Below are 6,019 nucleotides of genomic sequence, written 5' to 3'. Positions count from 1 at the left end.
ACCTCTTGCTGAGTAGCCCCAAACCCTGCACTAATGGCAGCTAGTCTCGGTTTCAGCTTGATCCCTTGATGCACCTATAAGCTCAGTATGGGTGGCAGCCATATGTGGATTGCTTGGTGACTCTTACCAGGTGGCCCCAGAGGGGCACAGGCTGTGGCTGAACTTGGCCTGCAGCTGGACCCCTCTCAGATCTGTGCCAAGGGGCCCCACAGCACACCTACTATATAACGTCTCTCTGCTAAGACTGAGAGTCTTAGGACCTTACCTAACATGTAGAAACAGACACAGGGAGGTAGCCAAAATGAAGAGACAAGGAAACATGTCTCACTCGAAAGAATAGAACAAAGCTTCAGAAAAAGAATTCATCAAAATGGAGACGAGCAATATACCAGATGCAGAGTTCAAAACACTGGTTGTAAAGATGTGTAAGGAACTTAGGGAAAGAGTAGATGAACTCAGTGAGAACTTTAACAAAGAGATAAACATAAAAACGGAGATGGAAATTATAAAAGGGAACCAGTCTTAAATGAGGAATACAATATCTGAGATGAAGAGCATATTAGAGGGAATCAACAGAATGGAGGAAGTGGAGGATTGAATCATTGATATAGAGGATGGGATAACGAAGGATATCCAATCAAAATGACAACAAGAAAAAAAAAATCCAAAATAATGAAGATTGTATAAAGAGCCTAAGGAATAACATGAAATATAACAACGTTAGCATCATAGAGGTACCAGATGGAGGAGATCAAAAAGTTGAAAATCTATTTGAAGAAATAATGATGGAAAACTTCCCTAACCTGGTGAAGGAAATAGACATAAAACCCCAGGAGGCTGAGAGAGTCCCCAAAACCAGGAACCCAAAGAGGCCCACACCAAGACACATCATAATTAAAATGCCAAAGGTTAAATGCAAAGAGAGAACCTTAAAAGCAGCAAGACAAAAGCAGTTAGTTATCTACAAGGGAGCACCCGTAAGACTGGCAGCTGATTTCTCAAAAGAAACTTTGCAAGACAGAAGGGCTTGGCACAAAATATTCAACGTGATGAAAATCCAAGATCTACAACCAAGATTACTTTATCCAGCAAAGCTATCATTTAGAGTTGTGATAAAGGGCTTCCAAGACAAAAATAAACTAAAGAAATTTATCAACACCAAGCCAGCATTACAAGAAATGTTGAGGGACGTCTTTAAGAGGAAAAATTATGTAGCAAAAATATGAATAAAAAATGGCAATAACTACATATCTATTAAAAAGTACTTCAAATGAAAAGGAATTAAGTGCTCCATTAATAGAGAGGGTGGCTGAATGGATGAAAAAACAAGACTCTTACATATGCTGCCCACAAGAGACTCACTTCAGAGTAAAAGACACTCACAGACTAAAAGTAAAGGGATGGGAAAAGATATTGCATGATGACCTAGAGGGTATTGTGCTGAGTGGAGTAAGTCAGATAGAGGAAGACAAATCCCATATGATTGCATGTATATGTGGAATCTAAAGAACAAAACAAACAAACAAACAAACAAACAGAAAAAACTCATATATACAGAGAACATTTTGAGGGTTACCAGATGGGAGGGAGGTTGAGGGAGCTGGTGAAAAAGGGGAAGGAAATTAAGAAATACAAACTGGTAGTTACTAATAGTCATGGAGATAGAAAGTATAGCATAAGAAATATAGCCAATAATATTTTAATAACTGTATATAGTATTAGGGGGCACTAGATTTATTGGGGTGATCACTTTGTGAGTTATATAGATGTCTAATCACTATGTTGTATACCTGAAACTAATATAACATTGTGTGCCAACTACAAATGAAAAAACATTATAAAAAAATTAAGAGAATTGAGGGAAAAAATAGAGAGATGGGTAATTATAAATAAATTAAGTATAGCAAAATGTTAATGGACAATCTAGGTTATGGACATATGGGTATTCACTGTAAATTTATTTGAACTGTTCTGTGTTTTTGAAATATTTCATAAGAAAGTGTTCAAAAAATGTATTTAAACAAGTATTTAACATAAGATCTTAAATTCTCATAGATTTCAGGCATATAAAGAGGTAGCCTCTGATACAAACATATCAACTTTATGATATATGATACGCTACAGCAATAATATTATATTCACAAGTGAAATATAAGTTCCTCTTCTGTGTCTGTGTACACATGCACACAGACACACATATATTATATATAAATATATATAAACATGTATATATGGTCATAAAACAACATAATACAAGCAAAATAAAATTACAGGTTCTATTACAAACTTAAAAAAAAGAAGAAAGAAAAATCTGTGGGATAAGGTCAACTGCAATAAACCATGTAGTAAGTAGGAATTTAGGATCAGAGATCTGCATTTACCTGAGGCAGGTCTAAAAGTATCTAAAGATAGTAGACTCTTAGAACGTGCGCACTTGCTTTCTACAGTTTAGATCCAAGATAAACAACCTTGATAAAACATGACATGTATTAATTAATTTTGTTGAGGTCCTAATTTAAATTCTATTCCCTTTACATCAGGTATGCAAGAATGAGTTAGAGCTGGTAGAGAACAGTAAAAAGGAAGTTAGATTTTGTATGTAGATGCTCCAGGCTTGAGTTCGAACCTGAGCTCTGCCACATACTAGCTGTGTGACACTGAGCATGCTGTTTAACTTCTCAGAACTTCCATATCCTTCTCTGTAAAAGAAAGACAATAATAATGAGGCTTGATTCATAGTGTTGTCATGAGGTGGAATGAGATAATGCCTATAAAGAACAAAGGGCTCAATGAGTGTTAGCTATTGTATAAATATTGTTATTAATAATTACTAATAATAGTGAACAAGTCTAGCTGGCAGCTTAGCACCTGTCTCTAAGAGGCTTTATTATTCTCTTCTTGTCCTTTCTTTCCTCCTGCACTACTAGAGATATAATATGTTACAGTCTTTTCTGAATATGGAGTTTCAGAGTCGCAGGACATGCTCAGCTGTATAGATCACAACTCATAAGCGGCATGATGTATAATGAAGGCTCTGGGCTTCAGAGTGTACTGGATTGTATTTCTGATAATCTTGGACATATCAGATTGCTTCTCCAACACTCTAAAAAAAGAATGCTTCTCCTTTCTCCTCTTTGCATTTCAAGAGGATAAATTTTATTCATGGATATGAATGTAATATAAAAATGAAGGTATTATCTTTTGTTGTTGCTTATGTCACTATTGTAAAAACTGCTGGTTGCCTCCAATATCTAATCTTCTCTCCCTTTTAACAGAACCCATGTTTTGTTCATGGTGGTAATGCATTTAGCCTCTCTCACAGATGGGTAGCCATGTAATACAATACTGGCCAATGAGGTACAAGCAAAAATTACTGAGTCAGGCATTTCGGAAAGCTCTTTAAGAGATAGAGTCTCAGTTCGTATGTTGTATTTTGCCATTCCTTCCTTGTTCTTCCTACCTGATTCTTTCTGCCTGGAACTTGGATGTGATGTAATGCTGGTGTCTGAGCAGCCATTTTGAGACCATGAGGTGACAAATTTGAGAATAAAAGCCAATATTAGAAGCAGAAGGAGCCTGAGTTCCTAATGGCATCATGGCAACTTCACACTAGTCATAGACTTCCTACCCCCAGACTGTATTAAATGAGAAAAAGAAAACTTTTACATAGTTAAACCAACATAACCTGAATTTTCTATTACCTTCCATCAGATGTAATCCTAACTAATATAATCCCTTGGGAATAAAATCTCACTTTCAAATGGTTATGGATTTCTCTATAGCTTTCTTAACAGTAAACAGTCCTACCCGTAACCCTTGGCCCTACCCAAGTGCTATTTATCCTTTAAATGTCATCTCAGATGTCACCTATTACTTCCTGTTTTCTCGTCTCTTTTCATTAAACATTGAACTCCTTGAAAGGAGATCTACTGATTATTAAAGAGTCAATTTTTTGGACCAACTTTCTTAATTAGAGACAAGTTAGCAAAACAGGACTTCAAACCTGTCTACAGCCATGCCACCCGGAACGTGCCCGATCCCGTCTGATCTTGGAAGCTAAGCAGGGTTGGGCCTGGTTAGTACTTGGATGGGAGACCACCTAGGAATACCAGGTGCTGTAGGTGTTAAAAAAAAAAAAAACTTTACAAGAACCATGGCAAGGGGTAAGCATTTATACAGATGGATAATAAATGACCACGAAGAAAGGAAAAAGGTAAGAAAGATTTCTGGGAATGAGTGCCAGGAGAATGTTGTTTCTTTAAAAACTGCTTGGAGCACGATCTGATGGAAATTCAATGGTTCTTTCAAAAAGTAATGCAGAAAAATTGCCTCATTTCTTCCATGCACAGAAGAGCTAAAAGAGTGGCTCTCACCTAGCTAGGGCCAGGAAAAAGTTGGGTTCCGGGTTGGAAAGTCACATGAAGGAAATAAGTCAAAGTTATAGTGGAGATGTTGAGCCAGACTGCAATGACCAACAAGACTTGTAACCTACCCACCTTTCCTAGGGGAACACTCCCGTAGACCTTTACTTCGGCAGTAAAATCTTCCCTGCACTGTAGACAGCTAGCTGAGCCTGTGTCGTACTAATCACACTATAGCAAAGGACCTCTGATAGAAGTAAAGGTCAACAGAGGTTCTCAGGATACTGGGTACAAAGTTAATCAAGAAAATAACCCCAGAGAGTCTTCAGGCAGGCGTGCCAACTACATTGCATTTTCATTCGGGGCTGATTTCAAAACATTGAACAATAATCTCTTTATTCATGCTGGTAAATACTTAAGAAGGGTCAACTTTATTATCTCCCATTTTTATTATCTTCCACAAGAGAGAAACTGTGTTAAGGACAAAGTGACTTATCCTATGAAATAGTTCAATGTGTGTGTGTTTTCAATTTCTCTCTTTTATCTTTAGAAAGTAATTTCACCAGAGGCAGAAATCACGGCTTGTATAGATTTTTCTTTGATTTAGGGCCTGGCCTATCATGGATCCTTGATAAATATTACATACGCAGATGATGATATTACACCACAAAGATGTAATCTTGAGCCTAAGATTAACTCCCACTCAGGATCAAGAGTGAAAGCTTCACCTCCACACACTGTCTGATGGTCTGGGTCAAGAGAGACACATTGAATTGATCCTCTGCGGTGCCCTGGCTATGTCTACTGAGAATGTCCTTTGGTGTGGAAGGTTGCTGTTCTGCTCAGCAGGCCCATCACCCTCGTGGGAATTCTTTGCAGTAGACCCATGTTATGGCAGTCTGCAAGCATCTAAGAGGGCAGAAGTCCATGGAATTAGCCAGAAGATTCCAAAAAATTCGCTCACATACTCAGATTTACTCCCATAGAAAAGCTCTCTAGTCAGAAGTCAGAAACAATTGTCCAAGCAGTTGCTGGACCTGCCAGTCATGCATACCCACAGTTGGTCCTAAATATTTTACTTAAGGATTTACATTCAATGCAGGATCTGAAGTAATTAGATAACAATGTTTATAAATGACACAAATTCTGGAGAAAACAGGCAGCATTTATTTACAGATGAGATGCTTGCTGCTTGCCTGCATCCCTGACTCAAGTGCACAGTTATTATTAGCATGGTCTCACGGACAGGCTGTGAACTGAGACCTTGGCTCTCTACCACATGCTCTTTTCTAGAGGGACAATGGAAACAGTCTAAATGTGATTATTTATGTAAAAGCTTTGTATTCAGGGAGCCGATTGAAATAAATTCCCATTTTGTAGGTGGAGAAATCGAAATATGGACTTCCCCATAGAGCTTGGACTGTGAACTCCCCTGGACCCAGTGGAAGGGAGTGTGTGGATCCATTTCAGTCACATGGCGGTTTTCAACTAGAATTAAAGCTAAGTTCTCCATACTAGGTAGACTCTCAGCCTGACGAGTTTGTATTCCTAACTGTGCCATAAACCAAAGAAATTTTTTAACTCATTACATTTTAAATACTGAAATCAAGATGCATAATTTATAAACAAAGCTATCTTCTAGCACAAACATATGACAG

At 37.8% G+C, this 6,019-nt stretch overlaps 1 protein-coding gene and 1 non-coding gene across 2 annotated transcripts in view; one reads left to right on the top strand and one right to left on the bottom strand.

The window, feature by feature from the left end:
- Positions 1–6,019, bottom strand: part of LNX1 (ligand of numb-protein X 1) — a 90,539-nt gene that overhangs the window by 76,819 nt on the left and 7,701 nt on the right. The window lies entirely within an intron of this gene.
- On the top strand, positions 4,006–4,124 carry LOC111741373. Its single transcript, XR_002780982.1, has one exon. It is a non-coding gene; the product is annotated as a 5S ribosomal RNA (ribosomal RNA).

Source organism: Pteropus vampyrus, unplaced genomic scaffold (genome assembly GCF_000151845.1).
Source record: "Pteropus vampyrus isolate Shadow unplaced genomic scaffold, Pvam_2.0 Scaffold77, whole genome shotgun sequence".
In the NCBI taxonomy this organism is placed as follows: domain Eukaryota; kingdom Metazoa; phylum Chordata; class Mammalia; order Chiroptera; family Pteropodidae; genus Pteropus; species Pteropus vampyrus.
The sequence above is the reverse complement of the archived record's forward strand: the minus strand, read 5'-3'. Positions and strand labels throughout refer to the sequence as shown.